At 43.2% G+C, this 24,332-nt stretch overlaps 1 protein-coding gene across 2 annotated transcripts in view; it reads right to left on the reverse strand.

Annotated features, from left to right (window-relative positions):
• Nucleotides 1–20,095, reverse strand: part of PTP4A2 (protein tyrosine phosphatase 4A2) — a 223,865-nt gene extending 203,770 nt beyond the window's left edge. Inside the window, exon 1 of one of the 2 annotated variants that reach the window (XM_069223317.1) lies at nucleotides 19,650–20,095. The gene's annotated coding sequence lies outside the window, so the exon portion shown is untranslated. The remainder of the gene's footprint in view (nucleotides 1–19,649) is intronic. The other variant, XM_069223319.1, reaches the window with a different exon arrangement.
• Nucleotides 20,096–24,332: the final 4,237 nt, after the last annotated feature.

Consider the following 24,332-nt stretch of genomic DNA (forward strand, 5'->3'; position numbering starts at 1 on the left):
GAGAACTGGGTTAGATGGGTGGACCTACTATACTCGTCCCCACTGGCAAGAGTGAAGACGGGCAGAACAGTTTCCAGTGCGTACCCGCTGTTCCGCTGAACTAGACAGAGGTGCCCCCTCTCCCTGCTGCTGTTTGCCCTGGCGATTGAGCCCATTGAGGCCCGGTTGCGGGAGGAGGGGGCGGGTAGGGGGGGTGGTGTGGGGACCAAACTGAGCACATTGTCTCCCTGTGCGCTGACATACTAATTTACCTTAAAGACGGTACTAGTGGCCTCCCCTTGGCCCTAAAGGTCTTGGAGGACTTCGGTGAAGTCTCCGGACTGCACCTAAACCGTGGCAAAACGTATGTGTTTCCCTTGACCCCTGGCTGCGCGCACCCAGCGACATGCCCACTAGACGTGAACTGGGCTCCATGGACCTTCAAGTACCTGGGGATTCAGATATTCCACGAGTTGGGAGATCTCAGGAAGGGCAATCTGGGCAGGGCGCTTCGATCCCAGAGGTCCTCGGTTGGGTTCTGGCGCTCTCTGAAGTTATCAGTGATGGCCAGAGTGGCGCTGTCCAAAATGATAATGCTTCCCAGACTCCTCTACTATTTTGTCAACTTACCACTGCTGATCCCCCCAGCATGGTTTCGTGAACTGAACATGCTGCTAAGAGAACTAATTTGGGATGATGGTCATAGGCGTACTGCACTTGCGACCCTCTGCAGACCGACCCATATGGGAGGACTGGGTGCCCCCGATTTTGAGGCTTATTAATTGGCATCCCAATTGCAGTGGGTGCCCAGCTGGCTGACGGGCAGCGGACTCCTGGACCTTTGTACAGATGAGGGATTAATGGAAGTGGCATGGATTGTGGCACGTATGACAGGCAGGAAGATTGCACTACCTGGAAACAACATAATGAGGAGTGTCGCATTAGCATGCTGGAAGAGGTGTACGGAAAGAGTAGGAGTGGGCCCCCCATATTCTCCGGCATTACCGCTTTCGGCACTGGCTCTGGAATCTGGGGGCGGGGGCGGACTGGGGAATCTGGGGCTTGGCTCATGGACAAGAGCAGGGATTGAGACGGTGGGTGGGCTGTTTGAAGGGGGAGTACTGAAGGGATCCTCAGACCTCTTGGAAGTGGGTGTACCTCGGGTCAGTTCCTGCTATTCGGGAAGCTGGTTCACACTCTGAAGGACCACTGGAGCACGATAAATGCGGAGCCCACAGTCCACGGGGTACTGCACCTCCTACTGACATTGGGGGAGGAACCTCACCTGATAGCCCAAATTTACCAGGCCCAGGTCCAAGCCGTATTAGACCCTTTGCAATCCTTGAGAGAGCGGTGGGGAGGCACGGTCGGGCGGGAACTGTCAGACTCCGAATGGAACAAGGCACTGGCTTACCCCCGGGTGATATCTCGTAACACGCGGTTAAGATACATCCAATATAATTACTTACACAGGACGTACCTCACTCCACACTGACTCTTCCGAATATACGGGGCCCCCAGGACAAGCCCAAGATGACGGGGGAGATGCGGACTTTGATCATATGGTGTGGGGGTGCCCAGTGCTCCAGGTTGGTTGGAGGGAGGCACTGGCCGCCCTATCTCAGTTACTCGGAGTGGAGTTGCAGCCCACCCCTGACCTGTGCTTGTTGGGCCTCAGGCCGCATGTGTTAAAGGGGAAAGTTAGAGGGCGTTTCCTGGACTTAACTCTGGGCCTTTATAAAAGACTGATCTCAAGGGGCTGGGGGGCCTCAGCCCAACCCTCGCTGGCTGACTGGAAAAGGGATGTTAGGAAATGGTCTAGGACTGAACTGCAGGTTCTGAAGGCTGAGGAAGCCAAGGGCATTCGACAGGTTCCTATTGCCCCGGCCTGGGAAGACCTAGTGTCGAATTGGGATGGGCTATCCAAGAGAGCAGCAATCAACGTAGTAGGAGTGGGAGAGAGTAGGCACACTCTAGGAGGGGGTACTGAGGAGGAAGCTCCCCAGCCGGTGCAGTAAGCTGTCCGAAATGACACATGGTCTGCATAATGGAACACTACAAAGAGACGAAAGGGTCGCCATCTGTCACAACCCCATAGGAGATGGGGGCGGAGCGAGTGGACAGCTGCCCCCTCCATACACTGGTGCGCCCCGGGTACAGCCTTTACATTTATGTTGTTATGACTTAGTTCCTTAAATGTCATCAACCTCAAGTCCTACCCACACAATGCTGTAATGTTGACCTTTTGGTTAGTTTATACACCCATTCACCCCTACCCCCTCTTTTTCTTTTTTTTCCCCCCCTTTCCTTCTTTCTCCTACTCCTCCTTTTTTCTCCTTCTGTTCTTTACCTCATGACTTCTCCTCCAAATTATAGCATGGAATGGATTTAAGCTTGTTATTTATAGGAATGACACAAAACAGTACTATGGAACAGTGGTGAACGCTGCACTGGATGTCATTAAGATTAGATTATGTAAGTCAGGATTTGACGAAAGCATAAATATTAATAGGTTCATCAACGAAACATAATGAAGCACAAATATTGTATACCACAAAAGCGGTTTGTTTAATGACCATGTATAACAGATGCAAGAGTTAACCTTGAAGAGACATGCAAATGTAAAATGTTAATAAAAATATAATTTAAAAATAAAAAAATAAAAAAAAATAAAAAACTATGCCTCATCATACTTTTACCCATTCCAATACTATTTTCACTGATACCATTAAGTCCTCTGCTTCTAGTGGACAAATATGTAGCCTCCAACATCAATAAATCCTACTCCATCCCTCTATGAAACAAACTTCAATCTCCTATATCCCCTATAAGGAGGCCAAATGTGGCCTGTAAAGGTATTACAAAACTCTCAAATCTGTTTGCAGGTAAAGAAACCTTATCAGCTGTGTCACTCCCAGAAAAGAATACCTTTTCCAACTTAAGAGTTCTATGGCTTCTCAAAAATAAAAATGAGGCTCTCTAAACTAAGCCCTCTAGCACATACAACTTTTTTCTCTTTCCTGAAACGTATCTGTTGGAAGTTGGCTCTGTGTATACTATTTCAAAGTAAGAAATAGTATGCACAGAGTCCAAGGGTTCCCCTTAGAGGTAAGATAGCGGCAAAAATAGATAATTCTAATGCTCTATTTTGTGGTAGTGTGGTCGAGCAGTAGGCTTATCAGAGGGTAGTGTTAAGCACTTGTTGTACATACATAGGCAATAAATGAGGAACACACACTCAAAGACTTACTCCAGGCCAATAGGTTTTTATACTGAAAAATATATTTTTTCTTAGTTTATTTTAAGGACCACTGGTTCAAGATTTACATTAAACACTTTAAATGTAAGGTGCTTCACTTAGATACTTTAGGAACTTTGAATAAAAACAATATCATGTATAGTCTTTGTAAAAAAGGCAATTAGCTATTGTCAAAATGGACACTGCAAAAATAAACAGTTCCTGGGGGAGGTAAGTAAAGGTTAGATCAGGAGGTAAGTAAAACACTTAAAAGTCTCAGTCCTAGGGCATAGGCAGCCCACCATTGGGGGTTCTAGGCAACCCCAAAGTTACCACACCAGCAGCTCAGGGCCAGTCAGGTGCAGAGGTCAAAGAGGTGCCCAAAACACATAGGCGCCTATGGAGAACAGGTGTGCTCCGGTTCCAGTCTGCCAGCAGGTAAGTACCTGCGTCCTTGGGGGGCAGACCGGGGGGTTTTATAGAGCACTGGGGGAGACACAAGTAGGCACACAAAACACACCCTCAGCGGCACCGGGCGGCCGAGTGCAGTGTGCAAAACAGGCGTCGGGTTTTCTATAAGTTTCACTGGCGGGACCCGGGGGTCACTCTAGCGATGCAGGCAGGCACAGGGGGGCTTCTCGGGACTGCCACCACCCGGGCAAGGCAGAGGGTCGCATGGGGGTCACTCCTGCGTTGAAGTTCGGTTCCTTCAGGTCCTGGGGGCTGCGGGTGCAGTGTTGGTTCCAGGCGTCGGGTCACTTGTTACAGGCAGTCGCTGTCAGGGGGAGCTTCTGGATTCTCTCTGCAGGCGTCGCTGTGGGGGCTCGGGGGTGGGGGGTCATCTCTGGTTACTCACGGGCTCACAGTTGCCAGGGAGTCCTCCCTGAGCTGTTGGTTTTTTGCAGGTCGAACCAGGGGCGTCGGGTGCAGAGTGTAGAGTCCCACGCATCCGGTGGGAAACGTGAAGTCTTTGGAAGTTGCTTCTTTGTTGCAAAGAAGTCGCTGGTTTTGAACAGGCCTGCTGTTCACAGGAGTTTCTTGGTCCTGTAGTCCAGGGCAGTCCTCCGACGCTTCAGAGGTCGGTGGTCCCTGTCGGATGCGTCGCTGGGGCAGGTTTTTGACGTTGGAGACAGGCCGATAAAGCTGGGGCCAAAGCAGTTGTCGTCTTCCTCCTTCTCTGCAGGCTTGTAGGTCAGCAGTCCTTGTTTCTTCAGGTTGCAAGAATCTGATTTCCTGAGTTCAGGGTCGCCCCTAAATACTGAATTTAGGAGTGTGTTTAGGTCTGGGGGGGCAGTAGCCAATGGCTACTGTCCGTGAGGGTGGCTACACCCTCTTTGTGCCTCCTCCCTGTGGGGAGGGGACACATCCCTAATCCTATTGGGGGAATCCTCCAAACTCAAGATGGAGGATTTCTAAAGGCAGGGGTCACCTCACTCAGGACACTTTAGGGGCTGTACTGACTGGTGGGTGACTCCTCCTTGTTTTTCTCATTGTCTCCCCTGGACTTGCCACCAAAAGTGGGGGCTGTGTCCAGGGGGCGGGCATCTCCATTAGCTGGAGTGCCCTGGGGCATTGTAACACAAAGCTTGAGCCTTTGAGGCTCACTGCTAGGTGTTACAGTTCCTGCATGGGGGAGGTGTTAAGCATCTCCACCCAGTGCAGGCTTTGTTTCTGGCCTCAGAGAGCACAAAGGCTCTCACCCCAGGGGGTCAGAAACTCGTCTCTCAGCAGCAGGCTGGCACAGACCAGTCAGTCCTGCACTGAAGGATTGGGTAAAATACAGGGGGCATCTCTAAAATGCCCTCTGTGTGCATTTTTTAATAAATCCAATACTGGCATCAGTGTGGGTTTATTATTCTGAGAAGTTTGATACCAAACTTCCCAGTATTCAGTGTAGCCATTATGGAGCTGTGGAGTTTGTTTTTGACAAACTCCCAGACCATATCCTTAATATGGCCACACTGTACTTACAATGTCTAAGATTAGACTTAGACACTGTAGGGGCATATTGCTCATGCAGCTATGCCCTCACCTGTGGTATAGTGCACCCTGCCTTAAGGCTGTAAGGCCTGCTAGAGCGATGACTTACCTATGCCACAGGCAGTATTTTGTAGGCATGGCATCCTGAGGGGGATGCCATGTTGACTTTGCCTTTTTCTCCCCACCAACACACAATCTACAATGGCAGTGTGCATGTGTTAGGTGAGGGGTCCCTTAGGGTGGCACAATATAGGCTGCAGCCCTTAGGGACCTTCCCTGGTCACAGGGCCCTTGGTGCCACTGGTACCTTTTACAAGGGACTTATCTGTGTGCCAGTTGTGGAAACAATGGTACATTTTTAGTGAAAAAACACTGGTGCTGTGGCCTGGTTAGCAGGGTCCCAGCACACTCCTCAGTCAAGTCAGTATCAGGCAAAAAGTGGGGGGTAACTGCAACAGGGAGCCATTTTCCTACAGTATCTGATCGGGTGGCTATGTAGCATCCACGATCTACAAACTATTCTGAGATATATAACTGCCATTGGAGGGCTCCTAGGTTGAAATCAACGGGCATGGCAAAGTCAAAGTCTGATTGGACTTATTCTTTTTGTGCCTCTTCCCCGAGTGCCCAGATGACTTAGGGGTCCTGGAGAGGTCCAGCACCCTCCTCCTTGATCGTGACATCCTTGGCGTCGCGTCAACTGAAGTTGACCGCTGGGCTGCCATGAGCTTCAGAGCCGCTCTCTCAAAGCTTTCGGGCCAGTCGGAACATGGCTTCAAATCTTGGTCTCTGTCGAGGCACCAGAGACAGACCTGATGGGGGTCCGTCACTGACATGGCACGTACCACACGGCTTGAACCCTGTCTTCCTCGATGTCATCCTCGCAGAGACTTCAAAAAGGTAAAAAAAAAAAACATTTAAAAGGCAGGGGGTTGCTTGAATCCAGACCTGCGCTTAACCGGCGTGAAGGAAAAATAAATGACGTACACTCACAGGGGTGGCATCTTTATAGACAGTGATGTCACACACAGCTCCAAAACACCACGTGGATCCAAACGATGCCACCCAATGGCGTGTGCAGGGTACTGCTCAGCAAACAATTCCGGATCCCACGCTGACACCAGGAAATTCTAAGGTAAGGAATCTGCAGCTAGAAGTCTAGCAGATAGTGCACTTGTCGCCTCAAATTTTAACTCAAACCATTATTGTTCCACAGTTCTTTGCATATACATTCCCATGCTATCAACCTGTAATGCTTCACATTATCATAAAACTTTACTCTAAAGTCATAAATATTGGCATTTCCAGTGCCTGCTCATTATTCATGGGCTTAAGCATTTTCCTTAACAATTACACTGCCGCCCTTTTAAGACTAATTGTGAAACAAGTGCTGCTCCGAGCTCAATGCCCTACCACGGTCATTAGACTTACAAATATAGAATGTAGAGTGCACACCAAGCTCCTTCACTAGCATCTCCGCAAACAGATGTCCCGAAACTGTTATGCAGAAACTACTTCTGTGCCCCTGAAGTACATTGAGAAAGATTTGCAAGCATGTGCAAATGACAGAACAAGTGCAATATATATTAAATGCAATTGATAACGGAGGCTCTAGTTATGGTCGGAATACAATACAATTTTAAAGACTTTGTTTTGCCTATTACTTTGCCCCTCATTGATGGATCCCTCAGAAAACATGGCAGTTGCATACCGTTTTGGCATGCAAACGTTTGTGCTGATCTGTACAGGAAACATAAAAGTTTAAAGCTGCTAGGGGCGGTTTGTTCCCACTGGAAGTAGGCAGGAGCATCCATATTTGACTTAATTATGCAGCAAACTAAAGCCAATCATGAGGCATATGCAACTAAAATTAAATTATGTGGCACAATCTCACCATGTAGTTAGTATAATAGTCTAGTTCAAATTACCATTATCAGGAAAGCGCCACTACAAAAAGATAAGCACTGGGAAAGCCAACCAGCCTACATTTAATGTTCTAGCTCGGGGAAAGACTGTTAGCATGTTATAGTCAGACACGTGCATGAAAGATTCGATAGCAAAGCCTGCCTTTCCTTGATCACAGTCCTGTTTTGGTTTCTTTGTGGAATGCACTATATTCCTCAAGATTAGTATACGGTGGAAGATGAATCACTTTCCTTTGGGCCATCACTGTCATAATGTGGCTGGAGCAATAGTTAACTGTAAGCCTTTTAGGCAAACTCTCTTTTGTTAAACTACAAATGATCTTAAGTGCAGGGGCCACTTTGATACCAGGCATCAATAACATGACCATATTTCACATGGAAATAGATTTTAACGCAAGTCTGTCATTTCAGACTACACAAGAGTCAAAGATTCAGTTTGGTATATGTAACTATACAAGGCAGTAGGCCAGGATATATGGCTTCTAAAAATAGTCCTCATGGACACACCAGACAGATTCAATCAGCTGTTTAAAACAAATGCTGGTAAACAAAAGATGCCAGAGGTAGATAGGTGGATTTTTCTTAAGGACTATGTACTAGAAGGCATTTCTAGCTAATTTCATGCAGGTGGACAAGCCTCTAAAACATAAATTTGAAGTCGGTGGAAAACAGGATAGCAACTAAGCACGTGTCCACAATAAAAGAATAGTACCATCTGAAAATAATTACATAAACACCCAAAAGTATAAAGCAGGGTCTTACCAGAGTTTACTTTTCCAGGGTAAAACGTCGCAACAAACCAAAAGACTGAAAGCACAAATCATTCAGACAGACAATACAGATTTTATGATAGACAAGAGCACAAAAGGGAAAAAAACGGTTACAAGTGCACAGAAGAAATTATAAAATTCTTCAAATTATTTTTTTATCATAATGCAAAACATTGCTGTGCCTGTAAAAGCAATGGGGAGTAAGGAAATCAAAACAAGTTCATGACTTAAAGTGAAGTCTTGAGAATTATCAAAATAAGACTAAAAAAAGTCAGGATAGGACAGCCTAAAGTATACAAAAAGTGATTGCTGGAATGCTTGTATTAATCTGAGCCACTTTTAATAATTCAGGGCCACTTTTCAGTCCACCTCAGTTTGGGCCCACACATATGCAAATCAGTCTTGACCATGTTCTAATATGAACAGTCTATCCACTCCTAGAAGGGGAACAGTAGCAACCCAGAACTGGTTTCGACCTAGTTTTGCACACCATCACTGGAACCAGGTTATATCTGGCTAATGAACCCCAACTCGGGTGAAACTGGTCCTGGGGCACTTGTGTTCCAAACCAACTAACATGGGGCATGCAAAAACTGCCCCATGACAAAAAATACTGGGCGAGCATGGGAAATGAAAATGCCACTGAGGTGCCAAAGAACACCATCATTGGGGTGTTTTCAAAAGCAGTGCAAACTAAGACCAGACCCTGGAAGGTACGAAGGACACACAGCTCAAGCAGATGAAAGGCAAGTAGTAAATAAAATAATGTTGCTATACAGGACGTAACAATTTATGGAAAAGACAGACTATCTAAATGAAGGAAGGGCACACTTGTGCATACAAAATTAGAACTTTAAATCTATATAATCCTATTGTTTGACAGTGTCCTGTTACTGGTCTTCTGAGGCCTTTCTCAGAAACAGAGGTCTACCAGAGCAAGGCTGCTAGGGAGGGGCGGGGAAGTGGATGATGTACTGGGGTAAGAGACAGCAAAGGGGGACTAAACGCAGTCTCACTCCTTGAGAGCTGTCAAACATTTGGACCTCATTAGTGCTAGTTTTACAACTTTAAACATAGCATCTCTCATTGGGAGTGAATTGTATACATTGGTCCACGTCGCTAGCTGTTAGTGCTACACCACAGACTACAGTCTCCCTGATCGTGTTCCAATCTCATTCTTGATGCCCTGAGAGGGGATTATTCACAGAATTACATAAAAGAAGAAAAAAATATATATAACACAAGCAAATACTAATAAGTCGTGTGCACTATAGGCTACATTAGTGAAATATTTTAGACAAAGCTACATTTCCGTTCATAATCAGTAAAAAGAGTACAGGAAAACAAGATACAGTTATGTAAAACTGGACCACTGTTATGAACATGCCTAAATTTAAATTAGAACAGTAATCTTGGACACCACTGGACTCCATTGACTTTAAATATTTGTATGTACATTTGAATATCAAAAGACGCTCCTATTTGAAGCAATACACTCAGAAATGTGTTTTCTTGCAAAAGTAATTTATTTTGCAAGTTCCCAGCACAATGGTGAAAAGTCCTTGTCACCACAGAAATGGCAGACTAAGAAGTGGCAGTAGGTAACAACAAGGGGAGTTGAGAACAAAAAGGAGCCTCTGTCCCCAAACCCAAGGTCCAACAGTGCTGTAAGAGGAAGTAGAAACCTATATAAGGGCTTTGGACTGGCAGAGGAAAACACATGGAGAATCAGAAGGAAGAAATTAAAAATATGCAATTGCTGATAGCATGGCAGTTGTAGTGAGAATGAAAGTATAAAGACTCGGTAGGCTGAGGGTGTGGGTTGGAGGAGTCGTCATAGAAGGGCGCAGAGAGGGAAAACCTACCCATGACAACACTGTGGCTAACGTTTTAAGTGGCAGAGCAACCTATGCTTTGTGGTACACAAAAGCTAAAGAAAGGCAGAAAAGCACAAAAGAATAGCCCGCAATCGCAGACTACATGGCGTCCGCAGGAAAAAACAAGCATTTGCAAATCAATAGGTCTCATGTCTGCGCGAGTTAAAGCTATTAGCTTTGTAACTTCCTAGCTGGACTTTCTTGCCACATAAATTGAAAATGGAAAGTAAAACAGTTGATATAAGCGAGCCGATTCAAAGCCCCCCGGCTGTTATGAGCGCAAAGGAGAAACACCAAAGGAAATTCACTTGCAGTCAAACATATCTGCAACTGTGCAATTATCCATGTAACAGGGTCGATGCCAAGGCGCTAACAAAACTGTCCCAGGGAGGGAAAAACGTAAAGCACTTACCAATGATGATAAAGGATTTTTGAAAGACAAGCGCACGAACGAGTAATAGAGATGGGCTTATGGTGGGTGTGGTTAAAAGCCCGTAGACGGATTACAACAGACCAGAGCGATTGCACACTCGACCTAAAATTAGCAAGTGGCAAAGCCGATAAGTCTCATATTTTGGCTGACAATGCAGACCTACTGCCTTTGATGCTAATTTTTGTTATTGCTTTTCACCATCACCAGAAAATAAAATATTTTGTCACTGTTGTGCAGCATAAAAGAAAGTGTGCTGACATGCATACACGTATCAGTCATCACACATGTGCAGCAAGTATGTTATGGCCAGTATTTTCTTTAAATACTGTTCCAAGATGGCAGATGCCAATGTTGGACAGTTTTCAAAAATAAAACATGTGCAAAAGCGCATTTTATTTAAAAAAAAAAAGTGGATCAACAGCAAATAGTTATCAAAAAATATCTAGAGAAGCAGGGGATTATGGGGTTGCAGCACATGAAAAGAAGCAGAAAGGGACTGGAAAAGCAAAGGACAAGATGGACAATAGACTATATTAGAAGAAGTAAGCAAGCAGGAAAATAGATACTCCTATGGAGTGCTGAAAGAAAGAAAAAAAAAATTAAGTATCAACAAAGCCAACAGGTCTCGCCCATACAAGATCTGCTGGCTCAGGCAGTGTTTTTTAGCCATGTTCTACAGCAACTCAGCTACTGAATCATGCAGGAAAGTATGAAAACAGTGTTAAGGCGCCGTCAACACTAGCTGCGTCGTAGGGCTTTCCCCCCCCCCCCCCAATCATTTCGCAAGAGAAAAAAAAACTGAAATAGCCAAATAGCTCGACTATGCTCGTTTCTGCTGGCAGGAGGGGATGTTGTAAGCAACAAAGCTGTATGGGGTGCAGCAAGCAAGAACACAGGGTGGTGCAAACACAACAGTGCATGTAACAACGTGAGGAGGAGACATGACAAGCAACAACGAAAGGGCAAGCAACAACAAACAGAGGCAAACATAATATACACTCTTAGGGAGTGCAACAACATAAAACAAGCATTTGCAATGCAATAGCTCTCGCATTTGCGCAAGTTAAAGCTACTGGCATCGTACATTCATAACAGGACTTTTCTCGACACAAATTGGCAAACCCTGCCTCATAGTCCGTCTTTTCCTGCTATTTAATTCCAGTGGCCCAAAATATAACTAAAGCACTTCCATTTATCTTCTTCTCCTATCTGCAGCAAAAAATGAAAATGCATCCTAATTTTAAATTGGTCATGCTAATTCTAACCACCCCACCATCAGAATTGCTGGCTGGCTAACAAATTCCCTTTAAAAAAAAAAAAGGGGGACATGACTGCCACAGAGAAGAAATAAACTAGAAGGGTCACCCAAAAATATAAAGAGTACTCAAACAGTCATAGTGTAATAAGGAAGTTAATTTTGTCCGAATCATGGTCATCATAATTGTAATAAGGAGATATTATTAAAACATATACAATTATCATATACCTTTGTTAGAAATAAACTTTTTACATTAGACTGCAATGCTCAAAACAGCACTTAGAGGGCACCATTTCAAAAATATAATTTGTAAGAAACATGGTCATGTAACCATATAGACTACAAGGGGAGGGACAGAGAGATTAATGGTGCAGTGTACAGCCTCCCAAGTTATCAATCGAAACAATAAAGTACACTGTTCCAAGTGAAAACAGCAGGGAAACCTAAACAATAGGAGCAAGAGCCCTCACACATCCCATTTGGATGTCACGCATCATGGGGGATGCTCCCCGTCAGACTGGCACTGCAATGTCTGGCGGGCTGCCCAAAAATGGGGGCTCTTTGCGAAGATCTTATACTGTGACTGCCATATAACACCATATAAGCAGGAGAGAAAAAAAAATTAAAGAAATAAAAAATTGGCTCAAAAACCTAGGACTATGATTCTAAATATATTATCCGCACAAGATTTTGGGCAAGATTAAAAAAACACAAGTGGGGAGTGCTTAATGAGTAACCATGGTCATTCACTCTCACAACAAAAACCAGATAGATAGAGGACAAGAAAATATCATATACCCTCTAGTTGTGGATCAACATGTTTCGCTTCTCCGCGGTCCCCAAGGATCCAACAACGCTTCATCAGGACCAAAACTCCTCCTTTGTTAAACACTAGGATGATACTAGGTCTAAATTGTCAGTCAACTAAAAATCAGTCACTTACTTAAATAATCTGTGCATCAGTTTAGAAAAAGGTCGCCCATCTCAAATTTTGGAAACGGCTCCTTAGGTAAACACAAGCCAGGAGACTGGTGCAAAAAAAGCAAGCAGCCAGGTCCCTAATTTGAGAACTACCCTGCGGCAGTGTTCCTACAAATTACCCTGCTGTTTTCACTTGGAACAGTGTACTTTATTGTTGAGCATGTAACCATATAGTCAGCCCTTGGAGAGCAAAACCACAAGAAAAAAAATAATAGGGAAAAGTAATGCAGCGTAACCATAAATGTCGCCCCTACAGGGGACAGTGCATTACATGCTTTCAAGGATAGCAGGCCTATTGCAATTATATTACCAACAAGGATAATAAAACATAACTTCGCTCAGCTGTAAAACAAAAGTTCCTGCCACGAGAGAGCTTACATAAAGATAATGAATGTTGGTACAGGTTATTATTTTGGAGTGCCCACTAAGAGTGGGGACCCAGAGATGATGTAGACAGAAAGAGCACGTTGAGGAGAATGTTTTAAGGGTGGTCCCATTGTCATAGGGCCACCACTGGCTGAGTTATGCCAAAAAATATTTTTAAAAGTAATGCCCTGCAAAGCATTATGGGGCAACTTTCCATGCCACTAATATTTTAGTGTGTTGATATGACTAATGCCCCTAGGACACACCACAATGGAAATAGCATTTGTGTAAAAAATAAATAAAAAAACAACACAACATGGTCATGTAACTTTATAGTTAGGCCCTGGAAGGCATAACCACACAAAGAAAATGGCAATAAATAATATAGTGCAACCATATATTTAGTCCCTTAAGGGTGTAGTACATCACCCATTTTCAGGGATAGCAGGCCTATAGCAATGATATTGCAAACAAGGGCCTTAAAACACAAGCTATTCCAGCTGTAAAACAAAAGTTCCAAACATGAGTGCTTAAAAACACACTGGATGGTGGGAAAGGGTTATTATTTTGAGGTTCCCCCTTTTAACGTAATGTGGGGACCACCACAGGCTGAGTTATGAGCAAAAATGTTTTGTAAAAGTAATGCTCTGCAGAGTATTAGGAGGCAAGTTTCCCATGTGCAGTGAATATTGTAGTATCGGCTCTCCCGCTCTGGCGGAAGATCCGTTTCGCTTTGAGCATTTCTGTTTTACATAAAACATTTACCATGCTCAAGTATTTTAAGGGGAGATCCCAAGAAATGACCGATTAGGTAACTGAACAATGTCACCAGCTTCCCAATACCGCCGATTGAGTTCACGTTGCTGTGTCTGTTCGTGCTCTGTGAGCACCATGGCCATCATACAGCCCAAAGGGGAGAGATAAAAGAAAACAAGCATTTGCAATGCAATCGGTCTTGCATTTGCTTGTGTTACAGCTGGTAGTTTTGTAATTCCCAACTGGACTATTTTTTGCCACACAAATTGAAAAATAAAAGTAAAAATGTTTCACATAAGCACGCCGATTCACAGCACTACGGTCACTATTAGCACTAGCGTGAAGAGACACACAAAAGGAAAATTAAGTTTGCTCGCAGTCAAACTTATCGGCAAAAGTGCAAACAGCAATGTAACAGGGGTGATGGCCAAGGCGGTAACGAAACCTCCCCAACGAGGGACAAACGTAAACCATTTACAAAGGTCAAAGAATTTATGATGGGCAAGCTCACAAATGTGTGGTAGTTTGCCCACGCTGAAGTATAATCGAAAAAAACTATGCAATAATCCATGTAACAGGCGCAGTCTACAAGGCGTGACAAGAACAACCTCAACGCAGGACAAACGTAAAGCATTTACCAACATTGTGATTTTTGAAAGGCAAGCCCAGGAATGAATGAAAATGATGGGTGTGGTTAAAAGCCCACAATACTTAAAATAAGTCAAAGAGTTTGCACTCTGGACCTAAAAAGTGCACCTTCAAAAGTGTGCAAGCAGTGGAAGAACACTGGGCATTGAAAGGAAGCATTACATGGGGCAAGCTCAAGGGGAGGCAAACAGATGAAGAGGGAGTGAAGTCGCCATGCACTCCAAGAGAAGCAAGGAAATGAAACGAAGGGTAAGTAGTGGACCTAAGCACCCTGTAGGCTAAGCTAACAAAACATATTGCAAGTGACTGCGCTTGTGCTAACAAGGGAGACCTAAAAAGTACTTCACCGAATGTGGGCAGTGGAAAGATACAAGTTATCCCTGCAAAAAGGCAGTAAAGAAGTTGTGGTCCAGGGAAGGGGCCAACACAAGTGAAAGGAAAGGCATTAAATAAGAAGCACACTAGACTGACAAGAAAGTCAATCAATGAACTGGCCCAAATCCTTTCATTATTCAGATTGTCCGAAACAGGTCCTCAACAACAAAGTTCCCTGCATGCAATTCTTAAATAAACAAACCGATATGGAGGTGGCAAAAAATAACTAAAGCCACTGTGGCCACAGGATCCGTAGCACGCCGGTTATAAGGTCATCAAGGAGTATATGAAGCAGGTTAACTGCGTGATGGCTGGCAGTAGCACCAACGTGCAAGTTGGCGTGGCAAAACGTTTGCAGGGAACCAAGTATGCATTAATAATCAATTTACAGATCTATTTTTTTAACTTTCAAATGCCAATGCTGCCCTAAAAATTGTTGAGATAGTATTGCATCAGATTATATGGATTATAATAACATTTACAAGGTCTGACTACTGCTAACGCATGCAACCATTTTTCATAAGCGGTGTAAATTGACTTATGTATAGGTACTAGGTATGCACACTTGAAAAAAATCAAGTAGCGAAAATGTATCATTGGAGACGCATGTGCATATACCCAAGACAACATGATTTAACACAACAGTACAAAATTTCTACACTGACAGTTATGGATATACCACACTCTGGGTTCATCAAAGTAGGTGAAAATAACACTAGTCCCTCCCAACTAAAATTTCTTCCAAGGGAACACTGAATTTACATTTTTTTAGCAAAAAGGTAAAAGGAGTACTTATTGCCCAAGACAATTCAATAGTCGCTCCTTGTAATAATGCAAACATTTTAAGCAAACCCTTCCCCGGTGAATGCCAGAAAATGTTATTTATGCCCAAAGTGAAAGATACTGTGGTGCCATTATTGAAAATTACACTCAAAATGGTTTGCTGGAAGAATTAAATGATAAAGTATGTCAAATCTAATAGATTAGTCGTAGATTCAACAAAACTCACCACAAATTCAATGTGACTGACATTCATCTCACATAGTGGAGATACAAGAAAAGAGTTACTAGCAAAGGAAGCAGAAATGGCTCTGAAAGAATCTGTAGCAATAAGAACATCACATTCCAGAAGACCTATGCTTTAATACATGTTTTACTGTGTTATAACCTAAAAGGCAGTTACATAATTTTATTTTAAAGAGATGCGGAGTGAAAAATGGCGAAAGCGTGGCCAAGAACACAAATGTGAACAAGTGACTTTTTGTGAGATGCTTGCTTTGTTACATAGTAAATAAAAGATTTGATTCAATTACAGATATGTGGAGAGACTGCAAAAGGAACACACGAGTGCACTGCTGTGCACATTGTGGGAGGTAGGGTGGGAAATAGATTAACCAGTGGTGCTCCCCAAGAACAGTACCCGGTCTTAAGCACTGCAATTCTGTTGAAGTGAGTATGTCACTATAAGCTATTACACTGTCCTATATAGTCATCTGCATTCAATCTGCAGTGCAGACTCACGTCCTCCAACTGCAAAAAGAACAAGTGATGGACGGAATGCTGAACAATGTCAAACATTCACCCCCAGTACAGAGATCTGGGCCTAAATCCATTGTTTTTATGCCACCCATGCCTTTCCAGTTTGGACCCAGCCATATGGGAATCAGTCTTGACCCTGTTCCCCATGGGTACAGTCCAGCCCGAACTGCCAAGCCAGGTCCTCCCTAGACTGGAAACAAGCATCCTAGGACCGGTTTCAGGGTATCACCCTTCATCAGCCAGGCTAGCTTGACTCCAGTGGCATGGGGAGCAAGGGGCCCACACCTGTGCATACCCTTCCCACTTGGGGCAGCAAATGCAAAAAGAACAAGTGATGGACGGAATGCTGAACAATGTCAAACATTCACCCCCAGTACAGAGATCTGGGCCTAAATCCATTGTTTTTATGCCACCCATGCCTTTCTATTTTGGACATCCTTTTGTGTTGCTAAATTGCCCTAAGTGGGAAGGGTATGCCCAGACGTGGGTCCCTTGCTTACTGTGCCACTGGATTCAAGCTAGCCTGGCTGATGAAGGGTGGTACCCTGAAACCGGTCCCAGGATTCTTGTTTCCGGTCCAGGGAGGACCTGGCTTGGCAGCTCGGGCTGGAATGTTCCCATGAGGAACAGGGTCAGGACCGATTTGTATATGGCTGGGTCCAAACTGGGGTGTCATGGTGAGCAAAAGAACAATGGATTAAACCCAGATCAGTGATTGGGGGTGAGTGTTTGCATTGTTCAGAACTCCGCACATTATCCTTTTGTGTTGCTCACGTCCTCCAACTAACCGGGCCTCTACTCAAGCACATCTTGTGTTTGATCACTAGAAAACACCATGTCTGGTAATTGGGTTGGATCCTTAGGTTATGCCTATCAATAGTCCCATCCAACTCTCTTAAAAAAAAAAAAAAAAAAAAAAATCAAGCGGTTGAGCTCGAGCAGCACCTCACTCAAAGGCGCATTAGACCTAGGCAAATTCCCTTAAAACTACGGATTAGTGCCTTCCTCGCTTCTGTGATACGGCTGCGCTAGAAACAATTAACAACACCTCAAATTAAAGTGCGCGTGTGCAGTACGTAGCCGCCTTCATTCGTTTTCAATATTTAGGCCTAAAACAAACCATGTAAATGAACAATAACTGTAAAATAAAAAAAACAGGAAGAACCCAGCAAAGAAGCAGCTGTTCACCTATTTAAAGTACCGCCGCCAGGAGAAACTTCCTTCTTTCGGGACTAACGCCACGTGTGTCTGACACTAGAAACCACTGGAATTTGTACACATGGAACGTGTTGATCAAGTTACTGGTAAGGGCTTAAAACTGGACTAACGAGTGGTGGCATAGAAGGGCTACACGTTAGTAAGAGCGGTTAATATGCATCAGTGGGTTGCACTTCCGCTGCCAAGATCTTCGTGCATACAGCAGCCACCAGGTGAAGACCCCAGGAACAAGGTGACAAATCATGTTACAAAAGATAAACAAAATACACCGTTCGTCGCAGTTGTGTCAACGACAGCGTGTCGTCAGAAGATAAACCAAAAAGAAGTTAAGCAAGTAAGGTGTTTAAACGTACAAGGACACATACGGGATGGTATCACTCGTTGACATTTTACCGCGGCGTAGTTTACTAACGTTAGGAAGTAAGATCCAAGCAAGGTCTAGAGCTGCTAGACAAGTTGTTGATGATTTTACATGGTCACGACTAAAGAGAGCTATAAAAAATAAAAAAATAAACACACACACCACCACTGGAAGCGAATTCCAGTTAGGAACCACGAGTAGCGAATTCCATAACGTCCATTTATGCACACCGAAAGAAAAGCATGGCAGAAAAAATTATAACTTTAATAATCACAATGTGCCCAATATGTAGAGCCGGCCGTCTACAACGTGGGAACACGCATAATTTCCTTGAAAAGAGCCGAAGGTGGGACTTTATAGGCCAGAAGCCCTACAAGGAACAACAGAGTCGGTCTAAATGAAACTATTGAATCTATGATCTACCTGAGAGAATATGGGGCAGTGGGTAAATACTTGCTGGACGTCACACATATGCGGTAAAATGGCAGGTGATCTATTCGCAAACTATGACGGTGACTCGTACGTTCTCTTTCAGGTCAACGACACGACTAGAGCCAGCAGCAAACAAGGCAAAGGTCCCAAAAGAACACATACGCCCACGAGCATGAAGGGACGCACGTGGGTCAGCAAAATGGCAGAAAGGACCAATAAGATACACAGCTCAGATCACCAAGGGCCAAGAACCGGACGGAGGCGGTACCGCGATTAAGAGGAAGTTGCAACCAGAAATCTACAAGTCGACCATGCCTTCCCATATACAAGACCGAAGGGAATGCTTTTTATTTTAAGTAACATTAACACTTTGTCAAAATATCTTGTGTTCAGAAAAATAACATGACAGGTTTAGTCCTCATTTTAGAAAACATGTTTAGAAACTGACATTTTAAATGTTTCTTTCGAATGGGCAGTTCCCGAAAATCTCAAATGCTATGACTAAATTTATAATTATCTGGAACAAATATAACTACAGAGAAGAATGTGACGTTTGTGAATTGCGCGCCGAGGGGCCACTATACTACCCCACAAGCCAGGATAATGACTCCCACCCTGGACTTCTCGAAAACCCCACACGTCCTCATCTATCCAGACGGCCTCAGGCTGAACCCGACTCCAACTCAGGTCAAGCTATGATTCACTCCGGAACACTGAACATTGCACAGCCCATCAAGATCACAGGTGGTTACGCAGAACCGAACCCTCACGATCACAGGTGGTTACGCAGAACCGAACCCTCATAGGGCCCCATCCTGCACTGACCTCAACACCATGAAAACACTACTCCCACACACCATTCTGACTTTCCCACAGTCCACACTACCCAATCACAGAAATTCATGCTGACTTTTCTCGGTGGTAAGCCACAGTAAGCCCACCACAACATATTCTCATCTACCATTATAGTCTCTCTCGAAGCACTGTCCACACATGTTCTATCCCTGCATTTGCACGCACAACTCCCAAAGCTGTCCTTCATTTTAATGTTCTTATGAGGAAAGCACACCGCACTTGGCCAACAAACCTTCACCACTGCGCTTCCCACGCAAGAGGCCGCACACCCTCACTCACTGTATCACCATAGATCTCAATGGGCCATCAAACTGTCCTGACGAGAAGCAAGGTACTTAAATCACCCCCAGTCATCATAAGTCCTTCCAACCACGGTCGCTCGCCCTATTACAGCACTGGTGCCACTAAGGTCATTTCAGCATTCTACACGTGTCAATAAACGAAATCTCTCCGCAGAGCGGACACAGTCATTCCCTAAAGAACGTCACACTGACCACGTCCACGGGTGCTTACATTTCCCCACGCCACGAGGACTTATACTTTTCGCCCCACAGATATCCAGAAAAGCACCACCCTCACAAATAAGTCACACTGCCCCAACCAAACTCCCAGGGGTCCACACAGGGACACCACCTCCTTCCACCGGGTGTGTGCTCACCGTGCAAAGCGGGCTGTTCATTGACTTCCAGTGCTGGTAAGGGGCCGGGCCCTAAAAATAGGGACTGCGACAGGGGCGACGACACCGCGTGAACACTGGTCGACCAGGGTCTGTGGTTTCACTGGGGTTCGATCCCTCGCGCTCTCAAACACAGCTGACGGTTGATATATTTCCCGCCTGGGCCACGAGCGCTCCCCCTGTGCATCAGCCCGCAAGCTCGTCCCCGTCAACCTCCAGCGCAGAGTCCAGACACGACTCCTTCCCACCCATCTGACGTCACACGTCTTTGCGAGCGCGCACTTCACGCAGTGCTATCTGTTCCACTTTGCCAGGGCCGCGCGCGCTTGCTGACGACACAAAAGCCGCCAAGCGCGAGGCCCGGGCGTGCCCTTTTGCCTTGTCTGACTGGTTGGCACAGGTTACAGGCTATGTGGAGAAGCACGTTTGCGCCTTGGGACTGCGTCACGAGTGTCTGCACGAGCCAACCAGGCAGCTGATCCCAGCCAATCAACGAGAGGCCCATCCCACTATCGACCAATCGGCAGCGCTTATGCCTCCAAGTGTCCAGAATTGTAGTTGGAGTTGTAAACCATTAAATGATATCGTTCGTGGGCTTAAGTAGGTAATTGTTTCTGAGCCGGTACTATAATACCAAATTGTGTACAAGTTTAATTTTAAAATTTAGCAATTCCGAACCTGATGCCTCTTAATAAATAAAAAATGTCCTAGCTAACGCGAAGGAACGTTTCAATTCCATTAAGGACAATGAGGCGAGTATTATGCAATTGTTTCTTCACTTTATTAAAACAGCTTTTTTAAAGAAGTATAAAAAGCCAAAATATAAACCTAACAACGACCTATCCACGAAATCCTAGCTATTACTTTATACTGAATAGTGGATTTTGCGCAAGAGGTCAATGGATCAAAGCGACAAAGGAATGAGGGGATGTCATCAATGGGCAATGTGATTATAGTAAACAATATATTTAGAATTCTGAATCTCAAACAATAACCACACCAGTTTATTAAGAAGAATTATGAATTTATTTCCCTAGAGTAGCAATGCTGTCACGAAAATAACTCTCAAACATAAGTTCTAAGCATATAGAATCAATAGTGGCTAATTAGAACGTCTTATGTATCTGAGTTTAATCAAAACAATCAAGTAAATAGTCTCCAAAATCATAACACTTATTAATAACACCAAAATCGGTAATAATGGTAATGTATACATTAGTACAAGCAGTCAAAGAGTGTCAATATGAATCTTGAGCGTTTGGAAGTTAATACCCTCACTAACCACAAATTAGCATTAACTTGTTGGACTTCATGAAAAAATAATTTAGAAACACAAATTTAGGAAAACATACTAGGTCGGGTTATTATAAAGAACATTATTATTAATATGCAGCATTTAAACAAAGCAAAAGAGACACATGTAACTTTGCAATTTCATACATTACCCATAAAACAACAACATGCAGTCTACTTCAGCAAAGGGACACCATCACGTAAGACTTCGGAAAATCGGGTCTATCGACAGCTAAACCCACACTGCTAGTATGACTTGAACCATTAGCAGGAACTCTCAAACACAGAATCTAATGTGGAGTCTACCTAAAGAAAATCCTACTCCGGTTGCTCTACTAATCTTCAAAAAGTTTATGATTGGTCAGTACATAAGGTGGTTACGATTCAACCAATGGTAGCTTTAATTGATAACCTAAATTGTTATGATGTCAACAATAACCAGGGCACATTCAGGACAGTAACCTTTCCTCTTCTGTCTTATCTGTGACTCTATTGTTCCATTTCGTCTAAACTTCTCTTCTCAGGAAAAAACTTCTCTCAATGTAGCATCTACTTCCATCTTCGAGGAAGAAACCACGCATTAGTGACAATTTCAAACAATAGAACATTCAACTTATGCAAGAACTTTATCAAACTTGACCTTGTAAGACATAATGCAGCAACCCACTAGGGGTAGCTGTATACACATCTATTAAGCCATGTAACACACTTTTATTCAAGCATTGAACCACAAAGAATAACCGCAACTTTAATTAGAGTTTTGCTCAGTCAAAGAACAGAAATGAATTATGGCAACCATTTTCAAAAGTCACCCGTTTTTGCATGTTAATTCGCTATACAGTTAATACATTAAAATTATTAATAAAACATATTAGAAAATTCACACCCTCACAATCCCTCCCCTGATGACTATTTATGTAATCACATCAATCCACAGTAAATGTATTTATTATCATCCAATATTTAAAAATCTGGTCTCATTTACTTACACATTATTTTTCTTTTTCCCTTTATTTTCCCTATATAATTTAGTCATTTATATATCAAATCTTCTCCGATTCTTTTCTAGTTTTCTCCTTTTCAAACATTTCATCAATTTATAGATTCCCCACATTCCAATTAAGCAAAACACAATTATTAACACCCCTTTTGTTATTGTTAAGATAATACTTTTTCCCTCATTGCCAAACCAATTTCCCACGGCTGCAATTCCCTTGCCTGCTTTCTCCCAAACTGTAGTTTCAGTTAGTTCTTTTAAATCTTCTTTGTTAGTTGTTACATTTTTAATCAACTCTCTAACTTCTCCTGATTTATCAGGAATATAGGCACAACAATGACTTAAATCAAGTAATTTGCAAAATCAGCCCTCGTTTGCCAAGAGAATATCTAACGCAAGGCGGTTCTGAAGTGCCATAGCTATTGTAGCAGCCAACTCAGTATGTAGAAGAATTATAGCTCCAGAATAACTCACCAACATGTTATCCTCTGTTGTAGACAACTTCTGTATCTTGATAGAATTCAGAACTACTCCCACTAAAGGAATTATAGCTCCAAAAATGTCTCCCAGAATGCTAGATATTGATTCTCGCTTGTGTCTCGTTTGAATTTTCATCGTTTCAGGAAATTTACTCAAGTCTTTCAACTGATAGATTTTTAGAAAGACTATTCCCAAATAACATGTTCCATACCGTTCTCTAGGAAGATGGTAATATGCATTTCTTCCACAAATATAGTAAACACCAGGCACTGGTGGATCCTGTCCATTCATCATAAAATCCCATTTACTCTGGAACATAAACACATGTCTACACTTGCTCGTTCCCTACACTCGCTCGTTCCCACAAACACTCTATCATTCTTACTCCATGGCCTATATATACACAAAGTTTTCCCACATGTTCAGCATCCAATGTTAGATTTCCCTGTTTAGTAATGTCAGTATAAGCATAAACAATCCCAGGCCTCCAACTAATCATTCCCTTATCAATCCTTGCCTTTATTTCTCTCCTTCTAATTTCTGTGTTATCCAAAAATTTCTTCTCTACAGGTGTTAGTAAGCAGGTTAAATTATTCCGGTGTGCGAATGCAGTGCCAAAAGTTAAAGCAGGCTCAAAGAAATCTCTCATAATAACTATGGGCCATATGTACGAATTTTTTTTCCCATAGACACAGAATGGGTGAAAACCTTTGCTACATCTGGCCCTATGTTATTATCTTTGGCTATTCTATTCAAATAACCAATGACAGGTACAAAGGAAAATACCATGTCATTATTTCAATAGAAATACTGTATATATTCTTGGTTATAGAAGCGCATTAGTAAAAGACTACAGCTTATGGTGACAGGCAAACTATGGTACGTAGTTCCTTCTTCCACTGAAGTCGGAATCTGTGTACATGCATACCAATCTTTTGTGTCCATTACCTCAACATACTCACGCAATAAGCATTGGACATTGCAGGAAAGCTCTTTCTCTTCATGTAAGTATTTAACATCTATACTAAACTTCTGTTTAGTTAGTGATGCATCCAAAGAATTATCAATCTTTGCAGTATGGTTGGCTCCATTCGTCTCATAAACATTCACTCCTACAAATAACAATAAACACATTAACACACTCACTACTGCCAATTCAATACCTAAAATTTTACCACAACTAATTTTACTGTTTTGGTTATAAAAGTTTCTCATGGTCTCCATAGTCTCAAAAAATTTGAAAAAAACAAAAATTGAATTTTTTTTAAAATTAAGTAAACACAGTAAAAAAAATTCAAAATCAAAATTCCTCCTACATTTTTGTTTCTCAATGATTCATTCAGTCAGGACAGTCTCTTTTTTCAATTTCAGTATAGCAGCTTGTCAAGTTCTGTTATTTTTGTCAAGTTCAGTTATTAATGTCTCTTTTAAGTACGACTTTCAGATCATTTTCAACTTTTCCCTCAAGATCTTTCTCATAATCTTCACGTGCCAGAATAAACATTTTCAGTGTCTCTATCAAAACAATAACTCAAACATTCTTCTTGCCATTCATTTGCAGTTATGTATGCCCATTCTGGACCAGAATATCGTTTGCTTGCAACTCTTTTCCTTTTTGGTCTTTTGCTGCTTTTGTCTTCCTCTCCACTCCTGTTTTCTCCTTCATTCAACTCTTTTTCCTCCTGAATTGGTGGTACTACAATAATTCTTCAACTTTTTGAATTTCTTTCTTGCCAATTGACTCCTTTCAATATCTTTTTTGTTGACAACTTTCTCAGGATTGAGTCTTCACTTGACTTTGCACCTTTTTCTTCTGACGTTCCTGCAACTGGTTCAGGAAGAGTATAATCCACTTGGGCGTGACCGCCCTCAATTCCTCTCCCAATGGGGTCAGT

The sequence above is a fragment of the Pleurodeles waltl genome, chromosome 3_1 (assembly GCF_031143425.1).
Source record: "Pleurodeles waltl isolate 20211129_DDA chromosome 3_1, aPleWal1.hap1.20221129, whole genome shotgun sequence".
NCBI classification, from domain to species: Eukaryota; Metazoa; Chordata; class Amphibia; order Caudata; family Salamandridae; genus Pleurodeles; species Pleurodeles waltl.